This window comes from Sturnira hondurensis, unplaced genomic scaffold (genome assembly GCF_014824575.4).
Source record: "Sturnira hondurensis isolate 20B ecotype Veracruz unplaced genomic scaffold, ASM1482457v3 Scaffold0022910, whole genome shotgun sequence".
Taxonomy (NCBI): Eukaryota; Metazoa; Chordata; class Mammalia; order Chiroptera; family Phyllostomidae; genus Sturnira; species Sturnira hondurensis.
The window spans coordinates 1488729-1505100 of record NW_028095541.1 but is presented as its reverse complement, the minus strand read 5'-3'; the positions used below and the strand labels follow the sequence as shown (position 1 = coordinate 1505100).

The window sequence follows — 16372 nt, the reverse complement described above, 5'->3', positions numbered from 1 at the left end:
ACAGACACTTCTGCAAGGAGGACATACAGAGGATCCAGAGACACATGAAGAGATGCTCAATATCACTTGCTATCAGAGAGATGCAAATTAAAACCACAGTGAGATACCACTTTACACCAGTGAGAATGGCTATCATAAACAAAGCAATAAACAACAAATGTTGGAGAGGGTGTGGGGAAAAGGGGACTCTGGTCCACTGTTGGTGGGATTGCAGACTGGTACAACCATTATGGAAAACAGTATGGAATTTTCTCAGAAAACTAAAATTGGACTTGCCTTTTGACCCAGCAATTCCACTGCTAGGATTGTATCCTAAGAACCCTAAAACACCAATCCCAAAGAACCTATGCACCCCAATGTTCATAGCAGCACAATTTACAATAGCCAAGAGTTGGAAGCAACCTAGGTGCCCGTCAGTAAATGAATGGATCAAAAAACTATGGTACATATACACAATGGAATTTTATGCTGCAGAAAGAAAGAAGGAGCTCCTACCTTTTGCAACAACATGGATGGAACTGGAAAGCATTATGCTGAGTGAAATAAGCCAGGTGTTGAAGGACAAATACCATATGATCTCACCTCTAACAGGAAGCTAAACAACAAAACAAACAAGCAAGCAAAATATAACCAAAGACACTGAAATAGAGAACAGGCTGACAGTGACCAGAGGGGAGAGGGGAGGGAATTTCAGGGGAAATAGGGGAGGGATTTAGAGGAACATATATAAAGGATACATGGACAACAACTGAGAAAGGTGGAAATGGGAGGGAGGGGGAGCATGGGGGATGGGATAGGATGGGATTAATAGAAAACTGTACTTGAAAAATAATTAAGTAAAAAAATAAAATAAAAGTATAAATGGTGAATAAAAAGTATAAAACCACAAGTAACTGGTTTCTAGCATAGTCACAAGGGACAACTCTAATAAATGCCTACTATGTGCCAAAAAATGTTTCTTGTATCTAGTATCTTCTTCAGTAAATGTCTCTATTTTTCACAGTAAATGGCTGGATACTTTCTGGACATACCTCATATATAATATATAATCTTTATATTAAAGATTAATACACAGTGCTGGAAAAAGTTGTAGAAGCCACACTTCAGATAAAGAAGTCCAGACTTGCAATTTTTTTTACAGTTTCAAACTAAGCAGATCTCTTAACTGTGGAGATTTTCTTAATGTGAGTTGGGATATTATATATTCCAAGTTTATGAGACTATAAAGCTGATGGGGGAAAAGCACAACTGGGGTCTGAAGATGTAGTATCATTAGAGTTATTTGATGTTTGTGGGTGTCCCATATTTCCTGTGAAGTTAAGGGTAGAAATAGTGCCCTTAGTTCATTACCCTACCACTTATGGTAATTTGTCATTGTAGCTACCCAACCTATAGTTGTTAATTTTGGGGGAAAGTTTTCAATTAGCAATAATCATGCCTTGGATAAACCTCATTGGCTACGATACTGCCACTGTGCAAAGCTATATACTTGTTAATTTTTGAAACCAAAGATGTGGTTATGACTTCTGGCTTTATCTTCAGCATGTAAAGATTCTGGAAGTTATTGCTCTCTTTCTTATAACAAGTAAAAGCTGATCAAAATGAAAAATCAATGACTTTTCTGAAATCCATCTGAGAACCACTGTCTTGATATCTAGAAAGAGAGAGAAATGCACCCAGAGGTACAACTTACCTGTAGTAGAAGTTCTTGGAGCCATAAAATTGGTAGGAACACTTACATGGTAATTACTGTGAATTGAAAAAGGTATAACATATGTAAAATTGCAATAATATAAGTGGCTACACTCCTCTGGGGTGGTCCACATTTGTCTCCAAGAAGATACACAGAAGATCACCTTATGGCTCTGGTAGGGAAAAGGGAAAAATAAACATTGTCAAATATATTCAGTCTATTCCATAACAAAAGCCTTTTCTCCAGGGGAAAGGATTTTTCCAGAACTTTATTCCAGTTGTTGGAAGGAAATTTCTTCCATTCCCTTTCAAAAATCTCTCAAGCTTTTCTGTATCACCTAAAGTGGAAAACAAAACAAAACAAGATAATAAAAAAAAAGCAGAGTGAACAGGTCACTACTTTAAGGAAATGAATGGGAAATGCTGCAGCCAGGCAAGGGCATAGGAGACAGAGGGATATAAACATGTGTGAGTGCTATGGCCCTGAGACACAGACTCACAAAAGACCGAGTTGCAGTCACTAAGATCATAGATTACACTCCTACTTCACACCTTCCCTCACTCCAGCAGGTCACCAGTATAATACAATGAATTCCAGATGAAAGACCTACAAGACATAGACTCTCTCTGAGAAGTCTCTAGCACCCACAGGACACATTAAACACAACACAAGCCGTATCCAGATTAACCTAAATCTTTAAACTCAGGCCTATCACCTCAGGTCCTATGACCAGAACAACATATCAGGTTTTGGCATGAAATTACAAGACATGCCAAAAGGCAAGGAAAGACAGAGTCTGAAGAGAGAAAGCCATCATCATAGTCAGACTCAGGTTTGACACAGATTTTCAAACTATCAGGATGGAACAAATTAAAGAAGTATGATAAATATGTTAACAGTTTTAATGGAAAAAAGCTGCCAACAAGCAGGTAAGAAGAGAGATGGAAATACTAAGAAGGAATGAAAGAAAACACTAGAAGTCAAAACACTGACTGAAATAAAGTGTTTTTGATGGGCTCATCAGTAGATGACATAGCTGAAAAAAGAATCACTGAACTTAGTTCCAGGTCAAAAGAAACGTCCTCATCAGAAGTGCAAAGAATAAAGTATGAAAACAAGAAACAGAATGTCCAATAATGTGGACAATTTCAAAAGGTATATGTAACATATGTAAAATTAAAATAACAGGAGAGGAGAGAAAGACTGCAACAGAACTGTTTGGCAACAGAAGAACTGTTTGGAGTAACAATGGCCAAGGAATTTCCAAAATTTATGGAGCACCACCAGACTACAGGTCCAGGAATCTTAGACAACAACAAGCAAAATAAGTAGAGCAACAGTAAAAGACCACACACCTAAGTTTATCATACTCAAATTGCAAAAAACAAAGAAGGCAGAGGACAAAAAAGTACCCTACCTACAGAGGAACAGGAACAAGAATTATAACCAATTTCTTGTCAGAAACCATACAAGTAAGAGAAGAGGGAGGTTAGATCATTAAAGTATTTAAAGATGTGTTGGTATGGCAATAGAGCAGATTTAATATTAATGATGATAACCTAATAAACTACTTATAAATACAGAGAGCTCTTCCCAACTTCAGAAAATTCTGACTGGGAGACTCATGTAGATCTGGAGAGCTGAATTTCAGTCAGTAACTCAAGGTGAATGGAAAGGGAGACAGGAAATTTGGGAGACACAGCAGGTCACCATGAAAGTTTAATTTCAAGTTTAGTAGAGGGAAAAAAAGAAGATTGGGTGGAAGTGTCCTAGACTCCCATCTAGTCTAAGGAAAATACAACCAGGATATTTGTGAATTTTTTAGAAAAAGCAGGCTGTCACAGGAGCCCTCTGTCTCCCGGGAACAACCTTAGTGTGGTAGTCACACAGTCTGTAGTTTGGAGCTTCCCATGGGTAGTGTGGTCTCAAGGCAACTACTATGATGGATTTCAGAGCACAGTGTCTGTAGTTTTGTCTATACAATTGTGGTTGTGTTGTACAGATGTATTCTCATGGCAATCAGTACTAGAGGCATAATTACATCATGTTATATTTTTACAATTTAAGAACATCTCCATGAGGTATTTAAATCTCCTAAATTATATAATTTCCCACCGTAATCCTCCACTAGTAAGTGGAGGATTAAAAGCCAGTTTTTAAAAAAATTCTTTGGCTAGAATTTATTATTTCTAACGCTAGTACTATTTCTACTGCAGAAAGAAAATTGAATTAAATTATAAAATTTAGAAAAAAATTAAAATGACTAATCTATGGATGAAGATGCAAATGTAATTGTCAGAATCACTTGTTTGTTTTTTAAATTACTGAAAGGCAATTATTTCCAAAGTACACGAGGAAATAAGTTTTATAGGAAAATATCTGCCAACTTTTAGTTATTGCTTCTCAGCATCAAGTCTGCCCTTCTCTAATAGTCTTTTTAAAATGGGAATGGAATCTTAAAACACTATTTCTGCTTAACCGTACTGGCTTTGTCAGTAGAGACACTAGGAGCCGTTTACATAGCAGGAAGAGGGAGAAGGGACTTACTCCATCACAGTTGTTTCCTGTAGGTACTCTGCGTCCTTCTCACCTGTTTTCTGTTTCTGGGTCAGCCTCGCTGAGCTGCTTCTTCACTCCAATATCAATGCTTCTTCACTCCAATAACACCAGTTCCTGACTGTAACGAGCAACTGAATTCATAGCACTTGAAACAACTCTTGTAGAACCAACTCTACAGAGCACACTCACACCTTAGCAGCACTAGCCAGCCAGTGAAAGTCTGGATCCCAGACCTCTGGCTCTTCCTCAGCTCGGAGGCCCCAGCACAAGAGAAGCAGTCCCTCCTCCTCAGAACCCGAGCTTCCACTCCATGGGGTTCCTCTAACCTTCCATTTTGTAATAATTCCAACTTCTTTCTTTGATTCCTTAGCCCTGGGGGTAAAGGCTGTTTCCTTCAATACTACCTCTGTTATTTCTAGTATTTTTTTTCTACATTTTGAATGGGAAAACCACTTTATATCCAGTTAGCCAACTTAAACCTAGTTAAACTACTTTATGCCCAGTTAATTCTTATATATTTTTTATTTCTGTTAAATAACAGGTATGCTTTTTGTCTCTTGAATGGACCCTAATTGATAGGATGAGATAAAATTAGAGAACAGTTTATCTTATGCATATGATATATAACATTACACTATATCTGGTTTAGAATACAAGCAAGAAGAGATTTGATCCAAGCCAAGTACGAATAGGTGTTATTTTGAGTCTGAGAAATAGGTAAGTTCACAGATATTCAGAATAAGTCTTTTGAGTATATAGATACTATAAGGCTGATTTTAAAAGTCCATTTCATAGTAAATAAATTTTGTTGAAGATAATCCTGCTTCTTATGGTTATCTCTTTATGTTCAATGTAATACAACATTTCCCCAATGACCTATACTAGGGATTCTCAATGAAATTGAAGGGAGTGGATTTAAGTTGTATAGCTTTGCAAAACATATATAGAGTTTAGATGTATTGCCCTAATTTTCTCCATGAATAGGGTCAGATCTGGTAGAGACATGGGTATCCCAAAAGTTACTGTTTTGCTGCAATGGCATCAGTAGATATAGAGGAGCAATATCAAAATCACACTTATAAACGTATGTTATTTAGTGTGTAATGTTGTTGAAGATAGGTTTTTCTTTCATCGTTATTTTTATGGTAGCTGTATTAATCCAGATAGGCTAGCTCTGAATCAGTAACAAACATAAAAGTTTACTCTTCACCACACAACGTTTATTGGGGGATTAGTGGCTCTACAGGGGAGTTATTTTCAATGACTCAGAAAAATAGGCTCTTTCTCTCTTGTAGTTCTATGATTTTTTTCCTTCGAGACAGCGAAGATGAAAGCAGGAGGGTCTCAATGTAGTTCTGAAATGGTCCAGCCCATAAGGGAAGCACATTCGTTTCAATTACGTCCCACCAGCCAGATAATGTATTCACATAATTTTAACTTTAAGATGGCTGAAAAATCTTGAGGAGACACACTGATATTCAATAACCAGTAAGGGTTTCTGCCACATCAGTCATCACCTACTCATGATAAGACTTGTGTAATGCTGTCATAAAAATATTTTTGAATTTGAAGATTTGCAGAAACCTTGGGACACGTACCTCTTAGATGTCACGGGTCTACTGCAAAGAGAGAAAGAGAGGCAGCTCAAATGTGTGTCATGAATGGGTGTATTGTGGGGAAGAAGGGCTTTTCTCACAAACCCATTTGCTATCTTCTATTTTGACAATCTTAGAATGACAGACTTCCCCCCCCCGCCCACCGCCTGCATCTAAATTGTTATTACTCTGGCAGATCTTGCCATTATAACAACAGGTTTAATTTAAATCTGTAAAATACAGCTATGCCATTGCATTAGATGTGGCAATTAAAACACATCTGAGTGATAGAATAAAATATTCAAAGTGATCTTAACGATAGCCGAGGTCATACATGACACTTGATTTTTCATGTGTGGTGTAATCATACAAAGGGTTTTACACAGAAAACAGTCTAAATGCGCATAACATGAAGCGATTGTGATATTTAAGACATTTTGCCAAAATAATAGTCATAAATAAAACACCCCACTTATTAACAGGCAGTGATAGTTAAATTGTTTTTGCTAATGTTTGCATGTTCTCCCTTGGAAGGTTATTCTTTCAAAGAGTGTATTAATAATTACATTCATTCTGGAATATGTGTGAACAAATGTAGGTCAGATTAATTTCAGGAGAAGTGCTCTCATGGGTAAGGAGCTAATGGATGGGGACTATAGTTAATATATAGCTGACAAAATAAAGTCAAGGGCCTAACTGTGTGAACTTTAGCAGGGTCTCTTTTGTGAAGTGCTCACACTTGAAGTTGATTTTTGTCATTGGTTGAGTCTCACAGGAGCCCTGTGTTCCAACATTTCTTTTACTCTTCATAAGGTATACCTCTGTGTGCCCATAACAAATAGGCACTGTCTTTGTTTCTAGTAATTTACCATTAAGATTAATTCCTCCTCTGGATCTTTCCTTATGATGCTATAAATTAACTTAAGGGACAGAGTTACAAATATTAAAGCTGAAAAAAATTTAAAATCCCCCTTCTCCAGTCCAAATGCTTCATTTAACATATGAGAAAACTGAGTCTTAAAGAAAGGACATGTTGCTTAACCTACACTCCTTCACCCTAATTATAAAATGAAGATAAGAATTCTGTTCTCATCTACCTCTAAGAATGAAATGAGGTAATGTGTGTAATTTTTTTACTTGTAATAATTCATATTAATTTTTTTCATTTTCTTTTTTAAAATTTAATTATTTTTCAAGTACAGTTTTCTGTCTATTACTCCCATCCCATCCCACCCCCTATGCTCCCCCCTCCCTCCCATTTCCACCCTTCTTAGTTGTTGTCCATGTATCCTTTATATATGTTCCTCTAAATCCCTCCCCTATTTCCCCTGAAATTCCCTCCCCTCTCCTCTCTGGTCACTGTCAGCCTGTTCTGTATTTCAGTGTCTTTGGTTATATTTTGCTTGCTTGTTTGTTTTGTTGTTTAGCTTCCTGTTAAATGTGAGATCATATGGTATTTGTCCTGTGTGTAATTTTTTTTGAAAACAGTAAAACTTAATAACAAAAATAGTAATAATTATAAAAATAGTATTTATTGGACACACAGTGTGGACCAGGCACTGGGATTCGTATGCATGATCTTGATCTTGATCTGATCTCACAACCCAATCAGAGAGATTAATAAAGCATTTAGTGTCCCATTTTTAAAATTGGAGAGACTGAAACTCTGAGATTTGCCCCAGGTTATGAGCTAGTCAGTAGTGGAGCTAAGACTTACCCCAGGGAGCCTAACTAAAGCATGGCTCTTTCTCTTTTCTTATGACCCAAGGATTCACACCCTTTTCAGAAATGGCATCCTGGAGCATAATTTTCTCAAACACAATACAGAGTTTTCCCATAGTTATGAATTAGTTTCATAAGGTTCTTTTGGAATCAGAGAAATGGAAACTTCTCCTATGCCTTTCTAGGCTTACTTTCGCGTATTCCTTACCTTTAATACTGGAGTTTTAGCTAAGAAAAGAAGATAGGAAACTTTCTGACACTACTGGGGATGTTCTTTCTAGAGCTATGGTTTCCTAATTGCTCTGCATTTTGCCAGTTGATCCTGGAAGTGTCCAGTGCTATCACATCCGAGTAAACCTCTCATTACTCTGTGTTCTGTTCCCCTGCAGAAATAAGCATGATACTGTAAACTGCCCATCAGGAACTTAGAAAATAACCCAATGACCATGGCAATGGCACCTGTGTGTGTGCTATGTGTACATGCACCCCAGGATGTTAAAATGCTGCCACCTTCTGTTTAGCCCAAGTGCTGCTGATGCAACCTGTTCCCACAGCTCCCCCACACCCCGTTGTATAAGCTGATTTGCACTGATCCTGAATTGCATTTCTGCAATATATAACATGACAAGTTAAACGCAAAGCCTGCCAAAAAATCTTGATGGGCTCAGCTTTTGTGCTGCAGCATTTGAAAAAACCATTACAACTGCCATCCACTAAAGTCTGCTCAATATTTTTGACAGTGAATTATTTATGAAACTGTTTGTCTCAGCATCCATGGGGCCGGCGGGGAGGGGTGATATGTAAAGATTCAAAAAAGGAAATATAAAGGGGGGGCAGAGATAATTTTATATTGTTCAAGTGTAGTTGGTTACTCCAAGGTTTTCCAGATGTTGCCAGGGCTCTAAGTTTATCCACAGGAGCACTTTCTGATGAGACACTCGAAAAAAGAAAAGAAAAGAAAGAGAAACAGTATGAGCAGGATTGGAGATTTGTGAGGGTAGAGCACCAGCACTTGCATTTTTCTCCAAAGGAGAAGGTTGTACCAAAGAGAGAGTGTGTGTCAGACCCCAGCCAGCCAGGCCTCACATAGCTACCTTATCAAGACAATCACCTCTTGTTTATCAGCATTAAACTATTGTATCCTCCTAGAGAGGAACCCTGCAGCAATCCCTGACACTGTAGGGTGATTCCATAGATTTGGAGCTCTGCCAGCCTGAAATCTCATCCCTTCTTATCCCCAGAAAGTAAAAGTTGTGGGGTTTCACTTTATCTCAGTCCCACAGCCCTGCAAATTTAACTGTGTCCTGGATCATTTCAATAACTAGCGCATGACCACTTCCACCCGTGTGTATGTGCTTAGGTCCAGTGAGTTTGGCCTCCTTATATCATTCAAGTACCAGGATGACTTAGGAAAGTCAAGACTGGAAAATAGTTCCAGAGGCCAAAACTGTCTAGTGAAGGGCTTAATGGCCAAATTTTTATTGACTAAGAACCTCATGTTACAATAGACAGTGGGAGGTTAAGAATCGTATAGGAAATAGAGAAGCCAAAGAACTTACATGTATGACCCATGGACACAAACTAAAGGGGGAGAATTCTGGAGGGTCAGGGGTGCAGGGCAGAGGGGAATAAAGGGGAGAAAAAAATGGACAATTATGGTAGCATCATCAATAAAATATACTTTAAAAAAGAACCTTATGTCTTATACATCTATGATTACACTCAGTCTTCTCTCATGTCTGAAATTATCTATCTATATATCAATCTAGTTTTATGTCTCTTGTTACAGGATACAAAAAGCAAACATATATATTTTATATATATATATATAATTTCCATCTAAAGACAGAGAAAAAAATAGACTAATTTTTCAATTTCCCTTCTAAAATAAATAATATTCTTGATGCCCTTACTTTTCCTCACTTTTTTCTTGAAATGCTTCTCTGTATGTTAAAAGTTTTATATATATTAATACTAGATGCTCAACCTTAGTTGGAGACAATCAGTGACCTCAGATTTTGTAAATTCCTAAACTAATTAGTAACTTCATTGTAAGTAATTTCCAATATAAATACAGTAAAACAGGATTTTTATATTTTTAGAGTAGAATTCTATGTTTGGGGAAAATTTGGAGCTCAGTGCAGAGGCTGAATAACCATTTAGCGGACATGCATGCAGAGAGTAATCCTCTTCCAGCCTTGGCTGAAATGATGACAGCTGAGAGCTTTCCTGAGTGTAGCATCCCTATACTTCTCAGAGATTACTGCCCAGGAGTCAGGTATCTGCAATGCCTCAAATGTAAAAAGTGACTCTGATTCAGAACATCTTAGATGGAGCTATGGCCACAACAATGTAGGTGAATACAGTTTTCACACACACTCCAGTATTTGGATGCCCATGCCATGCACTGAAATTTTTTTGTCTTCCATTTCTTCAAGTTGAGCAAATATAAGCACTGCTTTTCAGTTATCTGATTCTATTCATACACTTTTTAACAAAAAAACTCTATCTTCTCTGGATGGTTGAGCTTGGATAACCTCCACTAAATTTTACTGACTGGCCCAGAAAAATCACACAGCGACAGTCGCTTCAGTACCTTCTTAAGAACCTTGCACGATACCTAAATTGCATTACAGAAAGGTAGCTAGGGAAGACATAATTTGTCAGACCCCCAGGCTGGAAGGAAGGAACTCCCAGAAAATCAGATCTAAAGAAACGAGTTTTAAAGCTGGACTGGGCAAGGGAGATCTTGATCCAATGCTACCACTATCAACGAAGAAACTGAAGTGCAGAGGATGACTCAACCACAATGAGTCTAGAACCTGGTCTACTGGCTAGAACTCCTTTCTTTCAAACCACAACATCAGTTTTCAGACAATAGTGTCAAAAATAGTTCAGGAAGCTTTATTTGATGTAAATAATTTATTAAGGAACCACAAACAGTTGGGTTCAAAACTGAATGTGGCGAGGTTACAGTATGGTTTTAGAGGACTGGAAGTAGACGTTCCCAGAGCTCAATTCTCTTTGATGGGGGCAGTGGGTTATCTGGGCCAACACTGATTGGCCACAAGGCACCGAATCACGCTGAGAAGGAAATAAGGCTTAAGCTTTGTCTACAATCTGCATTTTTGCCTGGGTTCTCTGGGTGAGCGTGAGCATGATCATTGGGCATGCTGCTTTAAGAAAAGCTGCACAACTTCATTTGTAGCTTTCCATTTGATCGCAGAGAAAGACTCCTGGAATGAAAACTGAGAAAGTATTCAAAGGAGAATAATAAAAACTCTAACCAAGGAGTCACCAAGTTTGAACCAACTAATAATTGCTTTTCCAGGCTTAGAGTCTCAAGGCTGATTTCTGGGGAAGAAGAGCATTGTGAGTAACAAGAACAACAAAAGGCACAAATGCCAACTCTGCTTAATTCTGACCTCCAGATTCTCTCCCAGCCTCTTCCCAGTGAGAAGAGACATAGCCAGACGACTCCCTTCTCTCATTGGTCTCTCAAACCATGAAAGTGTCAAAAACGACAAATATTTTCTTTCTTCAAAGGGCTCTCAGTTCTAAAGTAGTAGTTTTGTAAATATTCCTAACAGAAGCAAATCTGGGATTCTTCTTATCCCCAGATTTCTGTCTACCCATAAGAGAGTAGACACTTAAATAAACTGGGCGAGTCATAAGAATAGACTACGTGGAGTCAAGAGTTGAGATTTTGTTGATTGCAGAGGCCCCACAACTTTCCTGCTGCTTTATCATCTCTCATATATATAGTGCCACACAGCGGAGCAAACTAAATTGTGAAAACCAGTATGACCTTCAGCCATTGGGGGACCTTGTCCCACTGGAACTGAACTCCCAAATATCAGGCCATAAGCTGCAGAATAGCAACAACCTGCTTCTCTGTCTTTTCCTCCCAACCCCAGCGAACTGCAGGCACCAGACAAGAGGAATAAAAGTAAAATTGATGCATTCCTTTTCCTTTCTGCTGCAGACAGGGAGCTATGGCCAGCGTCTCCATTAAAAGTGCGAGAAAAGGTGAACTCGTCCTATTTGATTAGGACTGTCACCATCACACAGTAGTTGCAATTAGTCCATGCCAGGCTTATTCAGACCTTGGATTCTTTTCAGCAGTGAAAACGGGAACACTTGAGGTCTATTGAATTGGAGCGTGGCATCTGCCGCACACCGAGGGGAGAGGTCGGGGGTCAGTGCTTGATTTTGATAAAGCGTGCCAGATTAATTGTCTTCGGTAATCCTGTTTGTCATGGTAGATATGCAGAGGGGGCTTTGTGGCACAGGCTGACATATGGGCCAGCCTGCTGCTTGCCTATTCAACCCCCCCAACACATGCTCTCTACAGTTGGACTGGTTCCCAGGGCCTTGTTTGCCAGGGGAGTGGGGCCTCCTGCTCCTATTCAACCAGCCCCCATCTCCACAAACAGGCTTCCTAATCTGCAAGCTTGCCTGGGCCATTGAAAGAGGCCCCATTATTCGAAGAGGCCTAGAGAGAGAAAGGGAGAGAAGGGGGGCTGGTGAGGAGAGAAAGGAGAGAGTGAAGGGGGAGGGAGAAATCCAAGCACCAGAGATCCCCATGAAAGACTCTACAGACTGGGGAGGGGGTTGGGGGCAGAGAAATATAATTACAAAAAATAGCAGCCATGTACTTCAGGCAGAGCACTTCAGGAGGCTGATTATAGCTCCTCTCCAAATCTGAATCTATCACCAAATTATACCCTGCCTCTTTTGTAAAATAAATGTTAATAAGAGGTAATTTGGGCCCTGCTGATTGTTAAGCTCAAAGCAGATAGAATTTTTTTTCTGCTTCTGTGTGTGTGTGTGTATGTGTGTCTGTGTGTATTTATTGTAATATCTGCAGGGTTTGTTTTTTTTTTTTCCTCCCAACCAGAATTTGTAGTAAACCACAAAAGATGAAACAAACATTTAAGGACCTGACGCAATGCCAGAAAATCGAGAACAGTTTGAATTTTATGATAAAGGGTGAATGTACAGATTAGCAACCGGCCCTTGATCCACTAGAGCATACAGTTGGTGTGCTCTCGGGAGAAGAGGGGGGGTGTGAGGGAGGAAGAAGCTGCAAGGCCTGCCTGGTGGGGAGGGGAGGGTCTTCACTCTAAATAGCTTTTCCTTTCTTTGGTTCATAAACAGGGCTTTTTTTCATTTACATAACCATTATTTTGAGTTGCCGATGATTCTTTTGGAGGCTTTTACATTTAAGAGCATAGAAAATAGAGACAATCCCGTGACAAATCTTTTGAAAATGTTCTTATGATGTGTATTTATGAACAGATACAGAAAGGGAGCAATTAGAAACAATGAATAATAATCTTCAAATCAGACAAAAGCATGGATGTATTAAAATAGAAATCCTTGATCATAATAGCCCTGAAGCAGCTCTTCAGGTACCTTTTCTGTTCCGTTCCTCACACCTGCAGGGCAGAGATGGGGGCGAGGTAGGGGTGTGGGGGGTCCATCATTAACATCGCCGGCCGTGCACTGCTGGGTCTCCAGTTGTAGTCTCTCACTTAAACTCTTTGAATACTGTGTTGTTGCCTGTGATACATTGGCAATGTCATTATCTATTGTGAATTTCAAGGGGGGAAATAATAAGTTTTCAAAATTTAAGAAATTTAAATGATAAAAATCATTAAAGTCTTCCTTTATTCTAGATATTAGAGGAAAAGGTTTTGTGTGGCCTTTAGTGTTTTTCTCTCCCTATGTAGTTGACTGGTACATCTGTATCTCAACAGTGGTTTCCCTTCCTGTAATAAAGTGGGCTGGGACCCAGGGACTCAGGAATGGCTGTGTAGTAGAGACAGAAACAAAGTCTGTCTTCATGGACGTCATGCTGCATGATGAGTCGTTGTTTCACAGTAGAGAACAGTGTTAGGTTATATATATATAACCTATAACCTATGGGTTATAAAAATTCTAAAAAATTTTTGGGTAAGAAAATAGCAAAACTTTTTGACATTTCCAAGAGGGAAAACTTACTTTAACTTGTGCATGATGTTATAAAGAAGGAGAGGACTACGAAGAGGAGGAGGAAAAATATGACATTTGTGAACACATGGTCTATGCTAGTATGAATGGTACTCCATGTGACCCTTAACAAAACCTACAGGGGGGAAGAGCTGACAATCATCCAGGGCACACGGTGCCTCCATACTAGTTATATGATTGAAATCACCTACTAACTGCGTAAGACAGGCGGAAGCTGATGCCCAAGCATTATCAAAGAGACTGTTCCTTGGTGAGTGAGGCCCAGACATGACTAGTAGTTGCTCATACTTCCCAGGTGATTCTAATGAAAAGCCAGGACTGAAAATCACTGATCTTAAGTGGTGCTTTTCAAACTTTGAGGTCCAAGCCCAACACTGGGAGTCTTGTTAAAATGAGGTTTCCCAATAGGCTGTTTTGTGGTGGGGCCTGAAATCCTATAGCTCTAACAGGCCTCCAGGTGCTGCTGCCGTTTCTGGCCTCTGAACCTTCTTTCAAGTAGCGAGGCTTTCAAGGTTAAGCAATTTGTACACAGCTGACCTGCATTTCCAACACTGTTTTTCTCCAACTGAAGGAACTGAATTCTTGAGCACCGTGATATTCTGGCTCCTAGAGAATGAACTGCAGCAAGAACGTTCCTCTGCAAGGATGGAGAGCTGGGGCTTAGTTTTAATCTTCCATTGCCCTTGACTTTGGGCCTTGCCTCTCTGGGTCTCAGTTTTCTTCTCTGTGTTTCAAACTGATTATAGTTGCTGTTCTTGGATTCCTGATGTGTCACCTTTTTAAAATGCCATTCATGCAATTATATATCCCCTGTAGTGAAAATGCCAGTTTAGGACCTTTCTTTTCTTTAGTTCTTTCCCTCCCTCCCTTCCTCCCTTCCTTCCTTCCTTTCTTCCTAATTTTCTTTCTTTTTTAATGTATACATGTATTTCATTATCTGCTTGCTAGGATGAAAGAGAGGTAAACAAGTACTGCTATTATTAAGAAGAGTCCTTGGTTCAAATCCCTAAACCAACCCCATATGATAGCCTTTATTTTTTGCCATTTTTACCATTCCAGATGCATTTATTCAGTAATGAAAACCAATGAAAGTGGAAATCTATGAGGAGATATTAATTCTTTACATTTTAGCATGACCCGGTACGTTCAGAATGTCCGAGGCAGTGCACATAGGGGTTGGAATAGAAGGGCAGCATAGGTGACCCAGGGTTCGGGCCCTTGAAGCCAGAGGCACAGCGCCTGTGCCTTGATGGCTGAAACACAGATGCAGAAAGGCATAAACTTCAGATCTTTCTCTCTTTCTCAGCCGCATTTCTGGGGAGATCTATTTCAGAGCTCTTTAGCCTTTTCAGAGATTGGCACTGGGAGAATCTCACTGAAGAGATGGAAAATCATGAACACGGAACTACACCTCCCTCTCTCGTTGTAGGATGGTTCGAGCCAAACCTTTTTACACCTGCGTGATTAGGCTCAGTGGGAGTCAGGTGATCCTCCTCTGTTCATGGGGAAAATAGGCAAGTACTGCCCACTTTCCTCTCATGCACTATATTTAATAATAATACAAAAGTGTGCCTATGAATTCCTAAAATAAGCTTATATAGATGTTCCTGCCCCTTGGGTCATAGAAATGAAATAGAAACTAAACGTTTCTATTTCAAGAGGACCATACATGTTCAAGAAAACTCATATGTATAAGTAAATCAACATTGTCCTCATTTTATTTCTTCTCAATTTACTTTTATTTAACTTATTTATGCTTTCATTTTTAATCTAAGTTAGCCAAAAGGCTTCTTTTTGGATTTTCAACTCAATTTGACATGTGAGCCTCAGAAAATGCCTGAGAAACAAATGTTGAAAAAATGGCAGCCTTCTATCCTAAGCTTGCTCAGTCAAAAAGAGCACTAGTTAAAATGAGCTTCCACATATTGCCTTATTTCTACTCTAGAACTGCCTACAGATTTGTTCACAATGCTTTTGCCACATTTACAAGGTCAAAAATTGTGATGGGGAAAACAGCTTGAGGGAAACAGCAGAAGTAAATCATCTTTTATTGAAAGGTGAAAAACATAATTTAGAAAAACATTATCCTTTCAGGGCTGCCTCGAATGTTGAAATTTAAGGATTCTTAAAGCTCAGAGGGAAAACTTTGCTTATCTTCTGAGCTCTCCCCAGTGGGCTAAGGACTCTTATGCTGGTTTTAGTACATTTTACCAATTCAATAACACTCAGACTCCTACTGGCCACTCCTGCTGCAGGTCATTAGCGGAACCAGTCAGAATGACCAGTTCAAAATTCAGACAGGTTGCTTATATAAGATTCATGTCACAGGATTTTATTTCCTGAGATAATACCGATGAAGAATCATTACCTCTATCAAACAACAGCAGATATAGAGACTTTGCTTGTTGTTTTCATGAGATTATTTAAAACCAGGTTAAGGAAAGAAGTGCTTCTTCTCTGTGTGCTGTCTCTCTTTCTCTCTAGGGGGAGGAAAATGAATCATCTTTAACTATTAAAATTTCCTAGTTGTTGGCCTGCCTACAAACAGTTCCCCAATGTGCTTTAACATTTTGGAAATTAAAATTTTCCAAAATTGGATCTAGCATTTTGGAAATGAAAAGACTTTGGGAAACTAAAAAGTGGTGGTTTGTTTGCCTTACTCCACTGCTACACTGATGCTATCCTGGCTGGAGATTCAAGCACTCCTGATTTATTTAATCCCAGTCTCAACACTTCTCCTCCTGTCTATTTACATTTGTCATCCTCCTTATCTTAAGAACTCTCAACT

At 39.1% G+C, this 16372-nt stretch overlaps 1 pseudogene; it reads right to left on the bottom strand.

Moving 5' to 3' along the window:
• Positions 1–1353: 1353 nt before the first annotated feature.
• LOC118980621 (uncharacterized) lies at positions 1354–1483 on the bottom strand (annotated as a pseudogene).
• Between the last annotated feature and the right edge of the window lie 14889 nt (positions 1484–16372).